The sequence below is a fragment of the Stegodyphus dumicola genome, chromosome 3 (assembly GCF_044657685.1).
Source record: "Stegodyphus dumicola isolate Sdum_Otavi_A_Nest chromosome 3, ASM4465768v1".
Classification (NCBI taxonomy): domain Eukaryota; kingdom Metazoa; phylum Arthropoda; class Arachnida; order Araneae; family Eresidae; genus Stegodyphus; species Stegodyphus dumicola.
This window is the reverse complement of record NC_140770.1, coordinates 134,299,147-134,324,077: the sequence shown is the minus strand read 5'-3', so window position 1 is coordinate 134,324,077 and position 24,931 is coordinate 134,299,147. Positions and strand designations below refer to the sequence as shown.

The 24,931-nt window shown below is 34.4% G+C and overlaps 1 protein-coding gene across 2 annotated transcripts in view; it reads left to right on the top strand.

The window, feature by feature from the left end:
• Nucleotides 1–24,931, top strand: part of LOC118204104 (cysteine-rich secretory protein 2-like) — a 134,340-nt gene that overhangs the window by 60,501 nt on the left and 48,908 nt on the right. The window contains exon 1 of one of the 2 annotated variants that reach the window (XM_035376422.2): nt 23,935–24,178. The exons of the other annotated variant lie outside the window; for it this stretch is intronic. The gene's annotated coding sequence lies outside the window, so the exon portion shown is untranslated. Of the gene's footprint in view, nt 1–23,934; nt 24,179–24,931 lie in introns of those variants that run through there. 2 annotated transcript variants of the gene reach the window in all.

Genomic DNA, 24,931 nt, shown 5'->3' with positions numbered 1-24,931 from the left:
TTCCGAAACTGACAAAATTTTGGAGGTTTCGTTTGTAATTCTTCGTAATTTAAAGTAAAACCTAAGAATCCAACCTAACATGCGTACAATTTTCTTTATGGATGAAAAGTACCTGTAATACCAATTGTCAGGTTTAGAATCTTTGTTAAGAGTTGTCAATACTGATTTACGCCTTTCTGAATTTATGATCTCTTCGTCCGGCAAATCGGTGCCTCTTGACCATGACGATTCTGGTTCTAACAGCCATGATGGGCCCTCCCACCATTTCGACAGCAAAAACTGTTTAACTGAACAGCCTCTAGAAGGGAGATCGGCGGCATTCAGCTCCGAAGGGATGTAATGCCAATCTTCTATTTTTGTAAGTGTTCTGATTTCTTGGACACGATTCCAAACGAAAGTTCCCCACCGTACGTCTCGCTGGATCCAGCACAAAGCGGTTGTTGAGTCAGTCCAGAAGAATGTTCTTAAATTTGGCATGTTCAAATCTGAAAAGACCATACGTCCCAAGCGTGCTCCGATTAAGCAGGATAATAATTCCAAACGAGGAATGGATATACTCTTTAAAGGCTTAACTCTAGTGCGTGCTTGCACAAAATTTAAATAAACCTTATTTTCGGTCTTCACTCTTAAGAAAATGCAGGTAGCATAGGCATGCTTGCTGGCATCGCTGAAAACATGAAGACTTACATCTTCGTTAACCGATCTGTCAATATTAAGCCATCTAGGAATCTTGACATCAGACAGCAGTTTCATTTCCTTTACCCATTGTATGGACTTCTTTTCTAAATGTTCTGGCAATTTTTGATCCCAATTTAATCGTAATTTCCAACACTCTTGCAATATCACCTTTGGGAACAGGGTAACGGGAGAAAGGAAGCCTACTGGGTCAAATAACTTATGCGCGCAAGAAAGGAGTGTTCGTTTACTCGCGACAATCTCCTCTTTCTTTAGTGACTCAATTTTACAAGAAAGAGTATCATCCTTCAAATCCCAATTTAACCCTAGAACGCAAACGAATGTATCTAATTTAGAGTTGGGAATTATTTCGGTTTCACAATTCGACTGCCATCCTCTAAGATTAAACTTTCCCAGTGACAATAACATTCTCGATTCTAGTACAAATCTATTCAATTCTTCAACATTCTTAAAACTAGTCAGACAATTATCAACATAGAAGGACTCCTTCAAAATGTTGGCTGTAACTGCAAACTGATCAGGGGCACGATTTAAATGATAGTTCAACGTAGCGGCTAACAAAAATGGACTACAGTTAAGCCCAAAAACCACGCGACAATGTCTGTAAATTTTAGTATTCTCTTCTTCTGCACCTTTCCAAAAGAAACGCAAATAATCTCTATCCTTCTCTCTTATACCAATCTGCAAGAAAGCTTTCTCAATGTCTGAAATTACTGCAAGAGGATATTTCCGAAAACGATTCAACAATGTTGGAATTATTTCTATTAGGTTGGGACCTTTCTCAAGACAATCATTTAAGGAAAGTTCTCCTTTGGCGTGTGCCGAAGCATCAAAAACTGGCCTTACTCGCGTAGTTTCACTAGATTCTTTAAAAACCGGCCTATGAGGCAAATAGTGCTCTCTATCTACTTCGCCTTCATTTACCTCTTCAATAATTCGTTCCTTCAACCAAGTTTTAAATACTTCCTGATAAACTTTAATTTGATTCGAATCTAATAATTTCCTTCGCGTATTAGTCAGGCGTTTTTCTGCCAACGTTTTATTATTAGACAAGCGAGAGGGGTCCAGTACCCAAGGTAATGCAGTTTCATATCTCCCGTCTGAATCCAAATTCAAATTTTCCTCAAAATATTGCATGGTCTCCTCATGAATTTCAGCTTTCGTTTTAGACTCAACTGGGTCATTTATACCAATAACGTCTAACTTCCACAAGTTTTCTGCTGATCTTTCGTTTAGCAATAAAGAAACACATGCAAGAGAATCATTTATACCCGAAGATTCCTTCGCTGGAATTTTACCCATTAAAATCCATCCCAAACTTGTTTCCATCGCGACCGGACCACTTTGTAAACATTTAATATTTCCGGTGAATAATTTTCGAGCAATATCAGAACCTATCAACAATTTAATGTCACTTTCGTTTTCGAGAGCATTACCCTCTACATCTGACACTTGAATATTTAATTTACGAAGTTCTTTCAACCAAGGACCTTTAGGTATTTTCTTAACATCAGAACAGATAACAGATTCACTTAAACAATGCACACTACATACATATTTATTATCAAGGCTACTCAAATTAACTATATATTTAGAATGCTATTTTTCTTTTGTTTCTACACCTCCGAATAATTTATGAAGTAATTTCACTTCACCAACACTGTTTCATTTCAAAGAATCTGTAATATCTTTCGTTAAATAACTTCTCTCGCAACCCGTATCTATAATCCCTCTGACTATCCTTTCCCTGTTGCCATTTTTTACCCTTACGATTAATGTTTGTAGTAACACATCGGAGCTCGCGGATCTGCTAGCCAAAACATTGACCTCGTTTTTCGCCACAGGCTCTACTTGTTTAGTCTCTTTCAATTGAGAAGGAACTTGTTGACACATTACTGCCAAATGCCTTTTCTGGCAAATTAAACACTTAACCTTGGACTTACAGTTACGAGAAATATGGTTTTTCTTCAAGCATAATAGACATAAACCCTTCTTAAATATTAAATCTTTTTTATCCTGATATGTAAGCGTACTAGCTTTAAAACATTTTTCTGTTAAATGTGGCTTATCACAAAATAAACACGATTCCTCAACTTTCTTAATAGGAGCATTTTCTTTAAATTTGTCTCCTGTATACAAATCATTACAAGTAGGAATATTAGACTCATCATTAATGTAACTTTTAGATTTTCTACTTTTATCAAAAGAAAAACGCGCTAATTTAATTCTCTCTTCAGATATCACTTCATTTTTCAAAAACAGAAGAATAGATTCAAGATCGCTCTTACCTTGTTGTGACGAGCTCTCCCGTTCCCTCTCCCACACGCGTAAGATGTCAGGGGGCAGGCAAGATTCAACTAACGGAAAAAGAACACTAGCGTATTTATCTTCAGTCACACCGAGAGATTCCAGAGCACGCAGTTTTGTTTCTAAACTGTCGTACAACGATGATAGCGCAAAGTCCTTTTTGGTTGCATTATTATTTATCAACACAAGATTCAATAAATCCCGAACGTACACTTGTATAAGAATATCTTCACGTCCAAAACGATTCTTTAAATGTTCGATGACTTTCGGATAATTTTCTTTAGTTGTCGGGAAACTGCACTATTTCCCGTGCTTTCGATTTGGCAGCAGTAGCCTGGATCAGATATACGAATTTCAAATGATCATCTAGCACTGGATCTTCGTGTATCTTACTAAAGGTATTCCAGAAATTCAACCATTGTCGTGGATCACCTGTAAATTCAATCAAATTTATTTTCGGAAGCTTCAAATTCGTTGCCGTTGTTCTTGAATCAACAGTTCTGGTTTCATTTACCGATGCATGAGTCAGCAAATTTTTCTCTAGTTTCACAGTGATTTGCTTCACTTTCATCCTGGCTGCTATTAATTTCTCCTTGTAAGTCTCACATGACTCAAATTCTTTAGTATATTCTTCTTGCGAGACTTCTTTCGATTTTGATAGCAGATCCAATATTTCTTCATCCAACTGTTGTAGTCGAATTCCTTTATCTTCCAGGATTTCCAGGAACGATAATAGAACATCACTGTTCAATTCTGACTCATTCAAATGTCCATGTAGGCTATTATATGCTTTCGTGAAGGCTGCACGCAGTGGTATTCTTCTTACTTTCAAGGCTTCCATTTCTGCTGTTAAACCATCAAAAGTGTCCTTTACCCAACTAATGCGTCCTGTTAGACGGACGCCACTTTTTATTGTGGTGATCCACGGTTTGAAAATGGTTTCTGAATCAGAAGAGATTCGTGCACTAACCTAGTGCTTCGCATTAGAGAGTAAAGAACATCTATGATATAAAAATATACTTTTATTTACACAGCGAAAACGCGCAGCAACATTATTAACGAAAGCTCATTCTCCTAATAACATACTTCTTTTTACACTCCGCTTGCGCATGCGCAATGACAATTACCAAAGGAGCTTGGCAGATACTGCCATCTGTTGGATAAACTATTCGCTACAATAGTTACCAATGTAATTTCGTAGAAACAAAACATTAGGCTTAATAAACTACATATTTAGCATAAACAAACCTTATTTTGTGAAACAATTACAATATAGATTTTGTGTTACCAACATACGAAAAATGAACTTTATTTTAGGAATGGGACAAAGAATAATTTTGCTCTCAAAACAAATGAAAAATAAACTTAATTCAGAATTTTCTGTTTGCTCATTTTACTCTGAAGTTGAATTGTAGAAAAGGGAAGAGCTTAAAAATTAAACCTCTTATTATTTATTATTTTGTCAAAGAGATCCCAATGCAGGATTTTTTGCATTCGATATGATAATATTCCACGCATTATATATAAAATCAAGCCTCTACTTCCACTCACGAATATACAGTAATTCTATTCTTGATATCATTAGTAAACTATTTTTGTATTATATTAATAAAATTGAAATGGAAACTTAAAGTTATAATCCATGTGCACAGTTGAACTGAACATTGGTGTGTTTATTTGCATTGCTGTCGAATTTATGTTTATAAAAGTAGTATTGCGCGTAAAATTTCTTGACACATTATCCTTTCAATTAAATGTAATACAATAATTTAATAAAAAAAAAGTGTACCATTTCATACATAAACTTGTAGATACTTATAACTACTTTCTTTGGTTCATTTTCTAATTATTAAAAAAATTATGATTCTGAGTGCGAGCTTTGAGAATATAAAATGGCAGTTGTATTCCTTAAGAAATACAACCAGAAGAAACATCTTGGTTTAAAAGTTAGCGGATATGTGATGTATAGCGCCATCTATTGAGAGAAACTGAAACAAAAATTAAATACTTAAATATCTATGGCTAATTCTTATCACCTATTAATATCTCTCAGAAATGGAAATATTTTAATTAATTTAGTAAATTGCGATTATTTCACCAACTGAAAATTCAAACAGATAACGAGTTCTTAACTAATGAAGAATTTTTCCCTTGAGAGGATGCCTCCAGCGTTTTATTTACCTGTCAATGATTATAGTTTCAGTTTATGAATATAAAAAAAATTACTTTTATTCAAATTTTTCCATACTCTTTCATGCTTAATGTATTAAAACACCATTTGAAATACTTTTTAAGATAACTGTGGATTTGGAGAGCTTTATTGCATAGATAAGATAATGACACTTTCAGGTAGACGTAGTTGTAGTTTTACATAATTTTATTACTGGATAATATAATTCCTTTAACGCATAATCTGATTCAAACATCCGTATATAGTATGTACCCCATAATTTTTGAAAGCTTATATCTTAAGACAATGGATGATAGACAGAAATTGGCCACAGCATTTTAGCTGCAGTAAAGTAAGGAAAGAAAGAGACTCTGCATTAAGAAGTGGGCAAGTCAAAAGGTTTTGGCTCTTTAACAGAATTCTAAATCTATGATTGGATAAGAGGTATCTGAATTGAAGGGCTGCGTAGGAAGGCTTGATGGGGATAAATTTTGAAATAGCGCAGTTTAGATAGACATGTTATTATTTTTAGAATAGAAAGGGCAAGTACTCAAATTAAAACACAAAAGAGGGGCTACTGCAAAATTAAAATTAAAAGTTTCATATTTTATATCATACATATTCCCCCGTCTCCTTCGAAGAGAAAAAATGCCTGTCGATAGAAAAGTGTTTTAGGAAAAAGCATTAGAGCGAATGAATGTTCTGTACAATATAAACAATTCAGTGACTAAAATGAGAAAGAAAATAATTTTCCTCAAGGGCCTCAAGCCTTTAGGCTTCACTGTGCCGTTTCATTTTGTTCATCAACTTCCTGTATAATATATAAACTAAATGCACTGCCCAATTTAAAAGCTTTTGAGTTCGTTTTCTTTCAAAATATAAATTTTTAAATTTATTCATGTTTTCTTTCTACATATCTTAAAAACTGACATAAATTTTTGGAGTTCTAAATTTTTTAAGAATTACCTAAGCTTTAAGAATTAATTTCAAAAGTTCACATATACAAGATGGCGCGCGGGAATGACAGATTTTGAAAATGTCATAACGTAGAGTAATATTATATATATATTATTACCTAATTCTGGATATAAGAATGTACAAGTATATTATTTACATAAAAACGAAAACAGCTCACTTTCTAAGCAACACATTTTACATAAAAGATTTTTTTCCAATGGCGGGCATTTGCCTATGCGGGCACCGGGTCTCTCTTAAGGCCAGATGTGGTGGTCTCCGTATTATGGAGGCACCTAATAGGTGGGCCACCTTTGCCTTCTATGAAGGGACAGACAATTATATCCATGCCTTCTCCGGGATTCGAGCGCGGGCCGTTCGGTATCGCAGTCAGGCTCCCTCAACCATTATACCGTCTGAGCGACTTCTACATAAAAGTAATGTCTTCTAAATGATGTCCCTTTCTGAGGTAACATTCCTGCATATCGACGTTTCTCATAGCTTTCCGCACTATGTCCGCATTAACGGATCGAATTTCTTCACATATTGCAGCTTTCAGTTCATCCATCATCTTTTAGTTTAGCAAGTATTGCAGCTTTGAGGCTTTCATATGTTTTCAAGGTATTTTGGATCTACATTACATTTGGCTAAAAAGATTCGGCAAAGGTTTGTCCATTCCTGAGATCGCTGTCCTGCAATGCATGGATTACCTGGAGCTTGTTTTAAAGCTTCATGCAATATTCTACCCAAATTCTGACGTATTAATCCTAATAACTTGGTATATCGTCGTTCAGAACGTTGCGGACTTTGCTCGATCGCTGCATTTACTGCTTGGATAGTCTCTCGAGTTCGTACCATTTATTCTTGATCCTTCATATTTAAAGTACAGTATCGCCCCTGTTTCTGCAAATCTTTCCACCCATTTCTTCACAACTGAAATGGCATTGTATATGCTACATTGTCATGCTCTCACAATGTTGCTGTATTTAACAATGACTGTGTATTACGCAATGAAAATATCCCACTCTCGTGAGCTGCCCTGCAGTTTTGACTTTTGTATAGGAGGCGAATGATTGTCTAGCAGTGCTGTATGGAGTGCATGAGACAAAAACACTCGAGAGCCACTCGTATAGTTGAAGTTGCTAAATTTAAAGAATATGCGATGTCAACTTGTCGCTGCCCACTCTCGAATCGAGATATCACTTCCAGTTTTACTTTCAATGAAATGGCTTTTTTGTTATTAGAACCTAAATAAAATCGAATGTAGAACATATAACTGGAATAGGGTTAAATGTTTTAAAAATATGTGGGTTAATATTATAACGTTGCGCGCCTCTAACTAGCACGCAACCAAGAGGTGACTGTGAAAGCTTGTATAAACCACAGAGTCTTATAAAGGGTTTAAGTCCCTTTTTATTCAACGTACTAATTTACAATTGCGTTCTCTTGACGCTTACAAACGGTGCCAACTCGGCAGTCAAAATAAAAATAAAAACCTGAAAAGAAATTAAAGACAATATTCTAACTACGAGGCTCTCTCAAATAACTAACTCACCGCGTTTTACAATACGGCTGCTAATTCAGCAGACTTGAAGCTCACTGGAACAATTGCAACTACTTCCCGCCAAGCACATAGGCCGCAATGCGGGGTTTTTCAAATCTCTATAACTACCTCCGCGCTCGCTAAGTAAGAATAACTCTCTCTCACCGAACTTGTTTCCTTCTATTTAAATCATACTAATTCCGCTGATAATTTGAATGCTTGCGCGTTCTACTCAAATTTACATATTCTGGCATTGGCAGTTCCAGGGGAAAGTAAGGATTGACAGGAAAGATAGTTTAAACTTAAAATAAATGTTAGTTAAAATAAATATAAACCCTACAATATGATTATACGTAAACATTTTGGCGTTGGAAATAGTGTCTAAAGTTGCAATATGTATTAAACTTTCTTCCGAGTACTTAGCGAATAGTAACATAGGACCTTTTTTTTAGTTATAATTGGTAGACTGTTCCTTCCCTAATCACATGTTTATTGTTTTAAGATAATATAGTTATCCCATCTGCTTAACCTTGACACTGAGAAATTCATATATGGTTGAAGGCCATTTTGATCCCTTGGAAAACAGGATGTTATCGAAATAGAGCTGACAAGGTGATTATAGGCATCAGAATCATAACAGGATGAAATAGTTTCGTGATAATGATTGTTATAGAATGTATCAGTAAATTCATAACACTTGATTGGTTTCATGAGCCATATTAGCTAACTGGTGAATTGATTGATTTCTTGATCCGTAATATAGTATAAATAAATTCATGCCTTCCTAAATTATTATTAAATTACCTTCTAAACTACTTTTACGATTGAGAAATGTTTGTTTGCTGCTTTTTTATGTTCAAAATGGATAATATCTCAATCTCTGCAAATCTAGATATAGTCACTGGCACTTTCGTATGAAAGCTAATGAAACTGGGTACCACATTTAGGCCTATTACCAGTTTTGAAAAGTCATTTTGATGTAAAACAATCTGATGTGTACACTACATGACTTGTATTGTAATATTAAATTGGAATATTAAATTATACGCATTTTTTCTGGCATTTCATTTAAACTTATTGGATTGAATTAAATCTACTTCGCCGACAGCGCATAAACCACACTAGAATAAATGCATTCTTTAAAATTCACTCTAGTATTTGTTTACCATAGCGACACTCTGGCGCTAGATTCACTTAACAGTATTAATAAATATATAACAGTTAAATTTTATAATAATTATATAACGGAAACTAAGTTAACTGTAATATAATCCAATAATTATATAACAGTTAACGTATATATTTCGTTCATATTATAACTCATAATGCACAAAATTTATATCATTTAAAGAATAGAATCATCTAATCGTTGCCACATGTTCTATTCAAATACTATAATAAAGCTAGAATGATGTATAAAAGAAATTAAGCAAACAAAACAAAAAAGAAACAGTTTTTCACAGACGATTGAGTATTTCTCATTTAATTAATTCAGTTCTCACTTCGCGAGAAGGCAAAAATACATAAAAACTCAAAATATCTATATTAAAAATTACGAAGTAAATCTCAAACACTTATTTCCTCGAAAAAATTCCAGAAAGAATTAAGCATGATTTAATTAGCAATAATAAATGAATGCGTTATCTTTGTTGTTGCGAAGCTAAGTTTCTCTAGATTGGCAACAAATCCACTAGTCTCCTGTTTCAAATGTAAACATCAATGACCGCCATTAAAAAAGGCTTAGAGGCAATTAAACAACTTTAAAATTGCTGATAATTCTAAAAATATTGCACACAGATTTACTAAAGACATAAAATCCTTAACCGGAAGATAAAAACAACATAATTCAATCATTTTTAAAGCAAAAAATGTACAATTTACAAACATATAAGAGTAAAGAAACTGAGATCACTGAGCCGGGTAGCAGAGTGGATATTTATATAAATATATTTATATACGTTTGGTGCGGCCGATTGCAACCAAAATACGAGGTGCACATCTACATGTTATAGCAGTCCTATATACAAAATTTCAACGTTCTGAGGCTACTCTTTTTTGAGTTATGCGAGATACGAACGTACGCACGTACGTACATACGTTCGTACAGACGCCACGAAAATTTCTTTTCAGAATTCATTTTAAAGCAGTTTTATAATTTTTTTTTGAAGGAAAAGAGTATTTTATTCTGTCCTTACGTACAGATATCACGCAAAAACATTGTTAAATTGCATTCGATAGCGGTCAAAATGGATATTTTCGTTGAAATATGCTGCCTGAAACTTTTCGCGATTACAATACTTCCTTTTTACTTCGTACAAGGAAGTAAAAAGCATTGAGATAGCAAAGACACACTGATCATCTCAGCTCAAGGGCTAACTGTGAACTAAGTCTTCCAACATCAATTTTTCATCGTTCCATGTAATATGGACATGACAACAACAACATCAACTTTTATGGAATGGGAAAGTAAAATTTGAACCAAGGTCATTAGCTCTAACTAAAATGCGAATTAAAAGAAAGGTTTTTAGCTTGAGCTCAAAAAGAAAATTTCTGACCTTAAAACAAAATTTACAATTACCAAACTAGACAAAACCAGTAATAATTTTAGTATCATGTGTAAACAGTTTTATTGCTGTCTTATTAAAACAGAACTTAGAACCTCTTACCTATAGTGTTACAAAGAGTAACGAAAGAGGAGCTATTTTAAATAAATTTCTTGCATATTATAAAAGACAAAATTTTACTAAATTCTGACTTCTGAGTCAATAAATTTTCTAACTTAGTATGTATGCCAGTATTTCGCAAAAAGCTAATGAAGTTCAGATTTATAGCTAATGGCACCACCCTTCCCCCCAAAAAAGAATACATTACATTTTTCTCTTAATCTTTTTTCTTTTATCAACATCATTATAGGTGGTTAGACAGCCAACTGCGGGCCAGTGCTTTCCTGTGAAACAAATGCCATCAACTTTACTCCGAAAAATTTAGCCTAGATTTCCAATATATTTTCCACTCGCTGTGGTGATCCTCTATTCTCCATGCCTTACGGAAGATCAGCTGTCCAAACATTGTTTTCAGCATCATAAAATGATTTCTTAAGCAAACCCAATAGCATTATCTTATATAATAATAATACCCTTATATTTTGAAAGGAAACACGACGGTGCCGCCAGAGGTCCGGCATGAGTGCAGAGCTCTGGAACATTGCTTTCAAGGAAATATTTAATGAAGAATGACCGTCTCACTCAAAAATCAGAGAGTTTGCTGACGACATCGAATTTGTTCTGAACGGAGACGCACATGCAGCACTCCAAGAAAACTGTGGAATTGCAGTTGAAATATTGAAATATTCGGAAATATATGTAAAATGCATAAACTGAAAAATCTCTCTACTACTAAGTCACAGGTCCATGGTAATACATAAACTAGCTCAAACTATTACCAAACAACTCTCCCTGAAAATCGGCGATGGAGGAATTAAAAACGTAAAAACCATTAAATACCTAAGAAATCCCATTGATCGAAAGCAAAATTTCATTCACGATCTCACGGACGCCCACTCACCAAATAGAACTGAACTTAAGATGAATGCTTCGATACAACTGGGGCCTAAACTCCCATATTACCAAAATTTTATGTATCACCGTAATAACTAAAATAGTGACTTACGGTATCGCCATTTGAGCCCTACATTTAGTTTACATTATGCATGACACTTAATTTCATACAATGTCCTAGCCCGAACAATCCTTCTACATCTACAAGCGATAGATAAAAGCTGTTTATACAACAGTCATGCAGTTGAAGCAGAACATTTCTTTTAATGACTATCTTTATAAAACTAAAGAATAAGCTTGATGTCTCCTTCCCTACAGCAAGCATCCTGTTGTCCCGCATACAAGGGCAAAATTTCAATAAGGAGCAGCAGATTCCATGAACAATAAAACAGCAGGATTCATGGACGGCTCCAAAATAGACGAAAAAAATGGATGGGCACTCTACATCCCTATTCAAAAGAGCCTCAGCAATTGTATAAAATGGTAAGGATACCTAAAAAACAGTAACTGTATTCATCACCCAGAACTTTCGGCAATAAAAGCAACCTTGAAAATAGAAAATGTCACGAGATTCACCTATATCATACTAAAATCAGACAGCCATGCGACAGTATTATTACTTCGTAACCCATTCAACAACTTTAAAATTGCATTTGAAATCATTTAATACTAAAACAACTTGCAAAATGCCAAAAATTACACTCATGTGGATAAAAGTCCACAATACTCAGGTTAACGTAACGACACCGCAGATGCAAAGGAGAAAGCACTAAAGCTAATAAGAGAACTCCTTCACGTACCGCTTCTCAGGACTCACCCAAGGAAAATACTAAATGTGTACACACAAAAGATCTGGCAATAAAGAGTAGGACGAAGCAACAACAGGTCGTCGCACACACGAATTTTTCTCAAGAAAGAATAATAAAACCAGAAATACAATGCAATTGGAAACTGCAATATTTAACTTTTTTAAAAATTCATAAAAGTAACATAACAAAAACAAAATATAATTGATTACCTAGATCATAGCACAATTAATTATCATGAAGTGAGAAGCTTTGACAAGAAAAAAACAATTCAATTTTATCACCATAAATTAATTAATTGGTATTCAGACATTTCTAAAAACGTTATTGGTAATACTGTACTTAATTAATGCAAATCAGAAATGGTTTAACATAAAAATGTTAGGTTGGTAACGTTTCAGATTTATCATGAATACAAACCTTACAGTTTAAGAAGTGCATACGTGTTAATAATATTCCATTAAATTTTATTTTGGATGTGTGAGTGCGTGCATATATGTAAGATAAGTTTCAGTGTGTATGTGCTAAGTCATTCTAATACAGGTTTCACTCATATAGGTTTCAGTGTGTATATGTTAAGTCATTCTAATACAGATTTCCCTCATAGAGGTTTCAGTGTGTATGTGTTAAGTCATTTTAATACGGGTTTCACTCATATAGATTTCAGTGTGTTTATTTTATTTTAATACAGGTTTCACTTATATAGGTTTCAGTGAAGTCTTCTAATACGGGTTTTATTAATATAGTTTCAGTTTATATGTATTAAGCTATTCTAAGAGTCTCTGATGTTTTTTCTTAGGTATGTCCATCTTGTTGTTGCAAAGCATTTAGCCTAGAGGTTCTCAACGGGAATTCCCTCCTATGGGCCGTTTTGAAGTTTCAAGCGGGGTAGTTTCAATTTATGAATATAAAAATAAACTACTTTTATTGAAGTTTTGGTGTTCAAGATCATTTTCTATACTTTTTATTGTGTAATGCATAAAATACGTTCGAAAATAATCTAAATAAATGTAAATATGTATTTTTTGAGTTTTAGAATGGAAGGGGGAATGACCTTCAAGTAGTGGCGGAAAGGGTGCATGGGGCAAAAAAAGTTGAGAACCAAATGGTTTACTCTAAAGCGTAATTTGTCTATTAACCGTAAAACACATTCAGGAGCAAAATCCTTTCATTGTATAGAATGTGAAATGTCATTTGTTCGATATAGCGAATTAAATAGCATACGAAAATTCATACTTAAAAAATAGCTCTTCTTTGCAGTATGTATTCAAAGTGCATTGATAATTTAAGAGTTTATGAAGCGATTCATCTTTGAAATTTTACTTGTGCGAAATATTTACAAATTTCGCGAAAACAAGAGATTTGAAAAATTATCTGAAAATCTCATGAAAGACCTTCATGAACCTTCAGATGGAGTTTAGGTCCTAAGAAATTTAGTGAATTTAATCATTTGGAACATCATGAAGCTTCTCCTCTTAACAGTTATACTGAATGATCGGAAGTTTTTACAAGTAAAAGGGATTTAAGGAGACATGTGAAAACAAATGAAATTTTTTTAAGTGTGGTAACTGCTCAAAGAGTTTCACTAGTGATGATGCCTTAAAAACATGAAGCTTCTCATGTTAGAAATATATCCAGTGTTCACGAATGTTTAAAAGAAAAAGCCACCTTTTACAGCATGTTCGAGTGGAGTATGGCTTGGCGCAAACCTTAGAAAAATGAAGAAAGGCTGATGCTGTCAGCATGTATACCTACTAAAATCACTCTATCACTAATAGTCTCTAAGCTATTTCTCAACTGTAGAGACCATTAAACATATTAAGACAGTAAACAAGAAAAATGACTTTGACCTCTGCAAGCATTCGAATCATGGATCTTGCATGTTGCTAGTTGCATGTGCTCCCCACTTACACATTGAAAACACGTAGCAGAGAATGCGTTAATTTATTTTTTAATATTATTTGTATTTCTTTTTTAATTTTCTTACTTTATTTTAACAATTTAGTCTTGTAAGGAAGGGATCTCGATCTGATGATATTTAGTTCGCATTTAGTAAATTTTTCTAGAATCCATACTGAACAATGTTAAATAAATTCGTCAAAACTCTTTTTTACTTTTTCGAAAGTTTCATCAATCTCTCCTTCTACATTATACCTTTTAAATAACTCACACCAGTTGCTATGAAAATGTGGATAAATGTATTTAATTTCTCATTTTTCAAACTAACGACTCCTTTAAAGCGTAACAGCTGCTACCGTTTTAGACACTCATATGTAGCTACACTATCATTCAATTTTCCTGCAAGTTGCGATTTTATGTACCGAAGAAACACATATAAGTTTTGCTCATTCTCTGCATTAATGCAAATTGATTCAGTTGAGAAATAGCTTAGAGACTATTAGTGATAGAGTGATTTTAGTAGGTATACATGCTGACAGTATCAGCCTTTCTTCATTTTTCTAAGATTTGCGCCAAGCCATACTCCACTCGAACATGCTGTAAAAGGTGGCTTTTTCTTTTAAACATTCGTGAACATTGGATATATTTCTAACATGAGAAGCTTCATGTTTTTTAAGGCATCATCACTAGTGAAACTCTTTGAGCAGTTACCACACTTAAAAAAATTTCATGTGTTTTCACATGTCTCCTTAAATCCCTTTTACTTGTAAAAACTTCCGATCATTCAGTACAACTGTTAAGAGGAGAAGCTTCATGATGTTCCAAATGATTAAATTCACTAAATTTCTTAGGACGTAAACTCCATCTGAAGGTTCATTTTTTCGTTCAGGGTTTTAAATTGAATTTCTGTTGCTTGAGAGTTTATATATGAAAAGTTTTCTTAATATAAATAATTATGGTTGATTAATTACATTAATATATATATTGATGCACTTTTGTGTGTGATTATGTTGAAGTTTATCAAAAGGAGATTTAATAACGAATCTGCTGTTTGAATATTTTACCCGAAAAGTTTTGCGGTTACACTTGGCAAAAAGCCTTTGCAGTGAAATCGCTGAACACTGGTACTTCAGTCCAAATTTCGAATCCCGGCAAACGGGTTGGCTCCATCAACGTTTTCATAATTTTGAGTATGAGTAACGTGTATGCAGTATATTGTGAATGCATACGTAAATAAAGCGGGCGCAGCCCGCACAAACCGCTAAACACTGGTAGTTCGGTCCAGCTTTCGAATAAAGGCGATCGGGCTGGCTGCATGGGTATTTTCGTGATTTTAGGTATGTTTATCATATATGCAGTATTTTCTGAACTTATACGCGAATAAAGCGGGCGCAGTCCGCGCTGAACCCTGGTAGTTAGGTTCATCTTTCGAATTCCAACGAGCGGGCTGGCTGCATGTGTACTTTTGTGATTTTACGCATGTGTATCGTGTACGCAGTATCTTCTGGATGCATATGTGAATAAAGCGGACGCAGCCCGCGCAAACCCGCTGAACACTGGTAGTTCGAATACCCGTTAAAGATATGTCTGTATGGGTATTTTCGTGATTATACGCATGTGTATCGTGTATGCAGTATCTTCTGGATGGATACGAGAATAGAGCGGGCGAAGCCCGCGCAAATTTGCTGATCACTGGTAGTTTGATCCAACTTTCGAATCTTCGAAATTTGCTTCTTCTTTCGAAATTTGCTGAATTTCGAAATCTTTCGAAATTTGCTGATCACTGGTAGTTTGATCCAACTTCCGGTGAACGGGCTGCCTCCATGTATGTTTTCATGATTTTCCGCAACGTGTATGCAGTGTCTTTTGGATGCATACGCGAATAAAGCGGGCGCAGCCCAGGTAAAATCGCTGAAAACTGGTAGTTCGGACGAACTATGGAATAAAGGCCAACGGGCTGGCTCTATGGGTGTTTTCGTGATTTTCCGCATGTATATCGTGTAAGCAGTATCTTCTGAATGCAGACGTGACTAAAGCGGGCTCAGCCCGCGCAAAGCCGCTGAACACTGGTAGTTCGGACGAACTTTCAAATCCCGGTGAGCGGGCTGGCTGCGTGGGTGTTTTCGTGATCTTCCGCAAGTGTATAGTGTATGCAGTACTTTCTGGATGCATAGGTGAATAAAGCGGGCGCAGCCCGCTGAACACTAGTAGTTTGTTCTAACTTTCGAATACCCGCGAAAGCGCTGGCTGCATGGGTGGTTTCGTGATTTTAGGCCTATGTATCGTGTATGCAGTATATTCTGGTCACATACGTGAATAAAGTGGGCTCAGCCCGCGTAAATCCGCTGAACACTGGTAGTTCGGACCAACTTTCGAATACCGGCGAAATAAAGCCAGTTCCTTTTTAAATGTCCTCCACAAAGGCATCACACCCCTTATACTAGCGGGCTTCAGCCCGCTCAGCTGGCGGGCTTGCCCGCTAGTTTAAGTATGAATTTTCGTATGCTATTTAATTCGCTATGTCGAACAAATGACATTTCACATTCTATACAATGAAAGGATTTTGCTCCTGAATGTGTTTTACGGTTAATAGACAAATTATGCTTTAGCGTAAACCATTTGGTTCTCAACTTTTTTTGCCCCATGCACCCTTTCCGCCACTACTTGAAGGCCATTCCCCCTTCCATGCTTCAGCTAAAATGAGGTGGCCGATAATTCGTCATCACTTGGATTTGATTGATTGTGTCTCTCCCTAGGTGCCCTTTAATTGGGGGGAGAATATAAAGAATTATCGCATTCCTTGTTACGTTCTCTCTAGTACGGATTAAAGCATTCCTTTGTTACGTTCTCTCTAGTACGGATTTAGCTGACAACTGCAGGTTACCAAAAATTCGAATATCGATAAGAGCATTTTTTTAACTGTTTCAAGCTTCAGAAAACTTAATTATTTCTACAGTACATTGAAATAATATAAACGCGATGGAAAAAAATTAAAAATTAAACAATCCTGTGAATTTCAAGAGTTTCATTTGCGAATTTTCAGAGTTTCATTTGCTCAATTAGTCATCAAAAATTCAAATTTAAAATGCTTTTCTAACATTCGATAAATTTTATACGAACCGTGCTTTGGGAACCCCGGCTGTAAGCGGATATAGGAAATGAAACTTAGAATAGGCATTTTATTTATATATTTTGATTCAGGTATATAATTTCATAATATTTAAATTTTTATACCTTTACTGATGTATATACTACCGGAAGTTAAATTCATTTGAAGTTTCATCCTGAAGGTTTGTTATAAGCATTTCTTTTACACAGTTTCACAACGCTGAAACTAAATAAACGTTAATGAAGACGAAACTAGAGCATCTAAAAAGGGACGGGGGAATAATGATTAAGAAAAGAATGAAGCTCTCTACTTGTGTTCAGCACGCATTCTGCGGAAAAAGAAATTTACGGAGCGAAAACGAAGCTGTAATGACTGTCGCGACAGCTTTAATTGTCGTTTCATACATTGTCGTAAACAATTTCATTTGGAAGAAACATTAAGCAATGTACTAAATGAAGCTGAACAATTATCCCCGGCTTCCTTTCGTTTATTAGATCACTGGCTTTATGCTAGTTGCTAAAAACATTGATTTAAAAGCTTTTCTCATAATTTATTTTACATTATTTTTATGCAATAATAAATAGTGAAATTTTTGTGCTTTTTTCACCTTTAATGTAGATTCAACTCCCGAACCGGATAGGATGTCCACTGTTAATCTGAGAACAGTTTAAAAAATTCAGGAAAGAAGAATAATCCATATTATAACTAACAAAAATTACGTACCTAGTAACAAGTTACATACATAATTTCAAGCCGTTTAAATTGTAAAACTAGTTCATTTGGTTACATAAATTAAATCACTAATATTTTTAAGAACACTGTTAGTAACGGAAGAAAAAAAATAAATAATTTTAGAAATTAAAAAAGCAAGTTATTAATGGTAGTAAAGAATACAAGAGATTTACTAGAGAAATTTAAAAATGTTGAGAATAAACTCGCGTTAAAAGTCGATGAAAATTTTTTTAATTGTGTAATGTTTATATATATTCCATATTACGTACTCATGATGATATTACGTGGATGATCCCAAATACTATGGAATCTTCTATCATTGCTATTATGCCATGCACTTTTATCTTCCTTTCTAGAATTTCCGTAGACAATTTTGTTTAATGCTGATGGCTTGCAAGAGTAATTTTTCCATCGATCCACAATAAACTATTTTTATTTTTTTTTGAAATTATTCAAAGACAGGGGCCACTTCCTGTTGACTGTGTTTGTATACGTTAAATATTCCTCCTTTGTTAATATCTGTTACAAACTTTCTTCAAGTGCAGTTGCATTGTTCAGTATATCGTGAACTATTGCTTATAGACTAATGGTTTCAGCTTTAAATAATGAATTAAATAAGGTAGAGTTTAAGAGTGTAACAGGTTTTCTTACGTGACGCGTGTTTAGAAATAAGCCAAACTTAAGTTTTTGTACGGATCCTACAGAAAAACTGCTTTCCGTAGCATAATATTCCTCAGACTTTGTCCACTTGAGGAACACCCCTACGCTACGGTTGTTTGCGGAAACCTTAAAACTGCAACTTTTCGTGGAATCCATAAAACTATATTGTAGAATGACTAAAACACCCTTTTTGTAAAAACACTACCATCTAAAAAAAAAAAAAAAAATCTGAAAGGTTTCAGATTTAAAATTACACTTGATTAAAAATTTTTTAACGTTTTGTTTGTTACTTTTATTTATTAAATATCATGTTCTACGTACTCAAACTATAAAATTCAGTTAAACAGCAATATGGTAAATTAATTTTAAAATGAGCATATCTTTAGAATTTCCGATGCAGAGACTCGCGCGCTGGAGATAAAGATGTTCTTTTTCCCGTGCAGTGTTGCCATTGCTCGCTTTGAAATCGTTGAGCTTTTCTATCAAAAATTCGTTGAAGTGTTACAAAATATGAAATCGATAATAAAAGAAATTCCAAATTTCAAATTTGGCCTTCCAGATGCCCATATTCGCAGGAGGTTTACGTTATTCAAATTTGATGGCTCTAAATAACGTTGTTTTATCACAATGCGAGAAACATACATACATTTATGCATATTCTTCATTACTTAATATCTTTGAATATAATACAGGGCGATAATATTTGGTGACAACAATTTGAAAAATGAATCGGACATTTATAGTGAACCAACACAAAATTCCCAAACGAAATTTATAGTCCTTCAGGGCAAATTGTCCCTTTGGACTAATAATAATAATATGTCAATAAATATTACGAAATCTATATTTTAGAATAGTTATGTAGCTCTACCGTTGCAGAAGTGACTTTCAAATTCTTTTTGTAATAATCCAAGTTTCCTTTTGCAATAATCCTAATATTTGCATATAACAAAATTTTGTTTTTATGGGCCCTTTTGATCGATATTTACAGCCATGTTTCGATCGACTGAAAGAAATTTAAATCACATAATTCTAGCAAGCCTTCCTCAGCTAATTCTGTAATTCATAGAACCGGATGATTGCTAAACGAACTGTAGTAGAATGGGAATAAATATATTAATTATAGGTTTTATTGCATACGGAACTTACATAAATTAAGCTCCATCAGCGGCCGAGCGACAAAGTCGCTATCCACTAGCAGTTCAACCTGGGTTTCGAATCTAAGTGAAAGGATACGCGTTTTCGTGTTTTTCCCAATGTGTAAGGTGGATACAAGCCAAATTTCCTAGAAAGTCCTCCTCCACATAGACATCCTTTACTTCTTCTTAAGCCCCTTGTTAGCTCTTTTAGTCCGGTTCGGTTTGGTTGATTATAGCAAAGCCTATATTACTTTGTCATAATCAACTAAATCGAAAGGGAACTGTACAAAAATTAAAATTTCATCCGTTTCGACAGAACATGTCGCGTCCCAAATTTATTGTAATCTGAAATCCTACCTTATTTGATCCGTTTTCTAAACTGGAACAACAGGTCTGTGATCAATTTTTTAAAATCTATTTAGTCATAGAACCATTTTCAAACATCTTATTTTCAGACTAACGTCGAAATAGTCAAAAGAACACCACACCTAAAATACCTGTTACATACTTGAAAAAGAGTTATGGAGGTAAAAGGTCACGACCATTACGCAGTCAAAAAATCAAAATGCAAATTTTTCGAGGTGTTTGGGCGTAGCTGACAATTCTATACCTGTTTCAATACGCGCTTCTTTGTCGTAGTGTAACTTCACAGCGCCGCCAAGAAAATATGCATTAATATTCTTTTCAAGAACAATTCAAGTGTATTTCAATTTCTTTAGAGATGCACTGAATAATAAATCATGAAACATAGTTCTGAAATGAAGACAAATAGAACAAGATTTTTAAGGTTTCATAGGCAGAGATATACAAGACATGACACGTATTAAAGAAGATTTCAATTACTTTATTTTGATACTGTTTTAATTATAAGTATTATAACTATAAGTACTTAACTAAACTTATATAATTATCAGTATATATGAATATGTATGTAATAAAAATAAAGAATATGTAAAAGATTAAATTAGCAACGTAAATTACCCTTCACAATTCTAAAAATAGTAACCCTTCTCTGCAATGCGTCATTTCCAATGCCAATGCCAATGATACTCAACCAGCCAATAGTAATTTTACAGCAATATTAACTGTCCAATCAAAAGGCTTTGAAAACAAAACTAACTCAGTCTGACTTGAGATTTCATCCTGAACATTAACGCACTTTCTTTCTACGCTTTGCCTTAGCTGGAGTGCAATCTGTCTGCTTCTTTTTTGCTGCAAATCTGCCAAAAATGTAAGCCTTTTGGAACAAGGCCATTTAATATGCCGACTTGTGTGTAGCCGTATGCAGAAAATAAAACTGAAGATTTAATCTGCATTCGCCTCCAATTTCCTAGTCATTATGGATCAACACTTCTACGCCATTAAAATTCCTACTCCTGAAATTATTACACACACATATATACACATATATACTAGAAGGCCCGGCGGTCATACCAAATGACCGCTGTTCTAGATATTATAAATTGTACTTAAAATGATTTGTGCAAAGGTGTCTGCTAATTTAAGCTGAATTACCCAGGGCAGGCGGCGAGGACGCCCCTTTGCTTACTGCCGCACGGGGTTTCCCCCTTCTACTTGCTTAATTGCTTAAAGTAGAGTGCAATGAAGGAAACCACTGGCGGTACATTTCTTAAGAGCCAAGGCTGGCTCAATCAATAAAGGTGATTTAAATAATGAAATGTTAATTCACATGTCAAAGGTCTCTTTGTACACAACATTTCTTGTGTAAATCTTTGCATCATTTTTAAGCTCGCCTTGCAGAGGACCATCCAATATTTTTAATTTTACATCCGTTCTTTCACGAACTCTTGAACAGGCAACATAAAGTTGACCGTGTCCAAATGCAGGCTCAGGTAAAAAATTGCCAACACGCTTAAGCGTTTGGTCCTGAGACTTATAGTCGTAGCAAAGGCAAGTTTTACAGGAAATTGTCTACGTCTCAATTGAAACGGTAACCCTGTGCCGTGGCAGCTTCACCCAATTGGCTAGTACAGTTACGTAAGCAACCAATAAACTATTGGCGACAAACAGACACTTACGCCGCATATATACATGGGGTGAAGTAACATCATCTTCTTCGAAACGGCTGGCTCCCGGGCTTAGCGAAGCACACCTTTGGATTCCGAAGCTATTTTGACCATTCGCGACTTCTTGGGACTTTAATTAGCCGAGTTATTAATTAAAAACTAATTTTCCTTTACCTTTTCCCTACATTTTCCACTTTCTTTCTTGGGTTTTCTCTATTAGAAGGATTTGTCTACGTGCCAAATTCGTTTTTCTCGAATATCTAAAGAACGGCGCGGAGTTGAAGTTCGAGACGCGTATCCTCGGATTCCAAAAAATTCTCCGAATCCATCGATACCGTTTTCATCTTCGTACGACTTTAATCAGTTGAGATATTAATTTAAAACTGCGGAAACGTTAATTTCCGCGCTCATTTTTCCCAGTGTCAACAATAAACTATTAGTGACACACACTTTAGCCGCTTATATATATAAAGATATATATGTAATGTTTTAAGTGCGTAATTCGACAGATGGATGTATAAACCAACAACTTTCAGATGTGGCCGTTTCGAAACATACTTTTATTCCATGACAGTTCACATCAAATCATTTTTGTAGACAAGGTATTTATCCAACCATATTTAAATATGAAAATTTTTATGTACACGGTTTTAAAGAATGACGTCATCTTAGACAAATAAGGATAGCAGCAGAGGTTTTGCATGGCAGGAGGAGTTGAGACAAAGCCGAAGCCAGGTAATTCAGCATTATGAGGCTAGGTAGGTGCATAAGTAAAGCTAACGACGATTGGTTAATTTTTAGGTTCTAGTTCTCATTTTAAGCAGTGTATGTAATTTGGAAAGATCTCGAACTTGGGAAAACAGATGAACTTAGGGGGAGAACATAAAATTTAGAATAGTCAATTTTATGGTCGCCGATTGTTTCTTAACATATTCACCGTATTTTATTATGTCTATGTTTAGAATGTTTTCTACATGTTTGGAAAAGTTAAATGCTTTGTGTACGTTTTTTAGAAAAAACAATATCCTTCAAAAGGACTTATAATTCAGTAACATATCAAAATAAGGCAAAATAATGTATGTTGCTTTCGTTTTTAATGTGTATAATTTACAAATTGACCCCTAAAAGTCCCATAATGAGGTAAATTTTCAAAGTTCTAGTTAAAACTCTTTCTGTAGTTGTGTACCAGAAGTAAAGTAGCAATCTGAGATGTGGCTTATTCTCAATCTCTTCTTGGAGGCTGGGACATAATTTATGTCACATTACGTTAACTACATTAAATACGACAATGAATTTTAATCCACTTTAGAGACTTAAAATCTACTACCTAATGTGGATTGGGATATAGCAGAACTTATAAGGTATTTTTTCCGCCTTCATAGCATGCCTTCGTAGTGTAGTGGTCAGCACGCTGGGAGCGTATTCCAGAGGTCTGTGGTTCGATTCCCGGTGAAGGAGTTGCTCATTTTTCACTTCTGCTTCCAAAAAGAACCTAATGACTATACAAACTATCACCATGTTTTCTTTACGTTTCCACACGAATACTTGTTTAAGTGATTAAAAATTAATCTCAATAGTACCTGAAATTTCCGAGAAAATATTCGAACAAGAATATATTGCATTGTTGGAATCAGTATTAAATTAAAATCACAGTATTTAAAAAACATATTAAGATGCTTTAAAATGAATTTGTAATTCGCTATAAAAACGTAACAAAACTATAAAAAAGTAGAGGAAAAGTGTCTATGAAAACATTCAGAAAATAGCTGATTAAAGTCTAGATACGGATTTGAATATATTACTTCTTGCTATTATTCAGTACAACCAAATTGCATTCGTGTGTATTAAGTGCTGCATTTGCGCTTGCAAAAGAAAATACTTATTGCTCGAGAATAGCAAGAATAAGAATATTTTTGATTCACATACGTGGAATTTTGTAAACTTGAGTGTTCAGTGAATGCAGAGAGGTGAAAGCAAATTTCTTTTTCATACAAAGCATATCAAACAGTACTTAAACCCGTTTCCAACTTTTCCTTTTTGAACAGATATCATCCTAAAACAAAAACCATCTACTCAGTTTTCTCTATAATTACACGCGTCCCTTGACCCGCATACACCCAGATGTGGTCAGACGAGACCTCTAATCTTCCATCAGATGAATCTTCTTCATTAGAAGCTGCTGAAGAAAGCAAGAGAGATTCCAGAAAGAAAAAAAAGTATTTGAAAAAGTTTCTAAACAAAGCAAAGAAGATATCACACGTCAATCATCATTTATAATACCATCAAGTGGGCGGGGCCTCTGTCACCCTGAGTTTCGAATGCGTCAGATTCCTTCCAATTGTGTCTGGCAGCCATAACAATCCAAAAAAGAGTTGTTGATGCTCCAATGTTCCGCTATACCTCGATGTAATTTGTCTGCTTTGAAAAAAAGGATATTCCAGGATGAAGCAAGGTTGCGGCATACGATTAATTAGAATGTTAAGTGTCTAAATGGGTCAGTGGTTGAGGAGAAAGCGTTCACCAGTGATCGTAAGATCTCGTTTAAAATCACGGAGAAAGTGGGCATACTATCTGAGAAGGTAGGTTTCAGTTTGCTTTGGTATACGGTAAGGTAGATTTTCATGTTCCTCCTATTTTGCCACAGACAAAATGTTGATGAAATATATGACATCTAAACATCTTTTCATACGTAATCTTTCAAAGTTGCTAAGCTAGAACTTGACATAATTGTTAAAGTAGTGCGCTGTGGTAAACATAAAAAAGGATTTTTAGAAAAAAATATGTTTTACTCCTAATTATGTTAAAATTCCTTTCCGAAAGACAAAATAGATGAATGAAAATTATTTGAATTGAAGAGTTCGAATATGAAAATTTGCCTATTCTTCATATGACGTCTTTGAACTAGAAGTAGATAATATTTATTAAAGCTGTGATTGTATTATCAAAAATATGAAAGGATATTTTTAGAAAAAGTGAAGTTTGCTCCTAATTCTGGTTTAACACTGTGGAGTTGTGTATTTTTTTAACAAAAGTTTAAAGCTAAGGTTTGTATAAAGAGATCAAGTTTGATTCCAAATATAAAAGCAAAATTTACTTTTAAACAAATCACAACATGTCTTTCTTTCAATTTTGTTTCATTCATTTTACTAATTTTTTTATTTCTTAAATTTATAATTTTTTTTTTTTTAAGTTTATAAATTTATAAACAGAGAAGCCTTTTTATTCCTTAAAACACACATGCAATAGAACTCATTTATCCCAATTAATTGGAAGAGAGCTCTATACATGATCAGATTTATTTTAATAAAAAATAGTAAAGTTTATTATTGCAT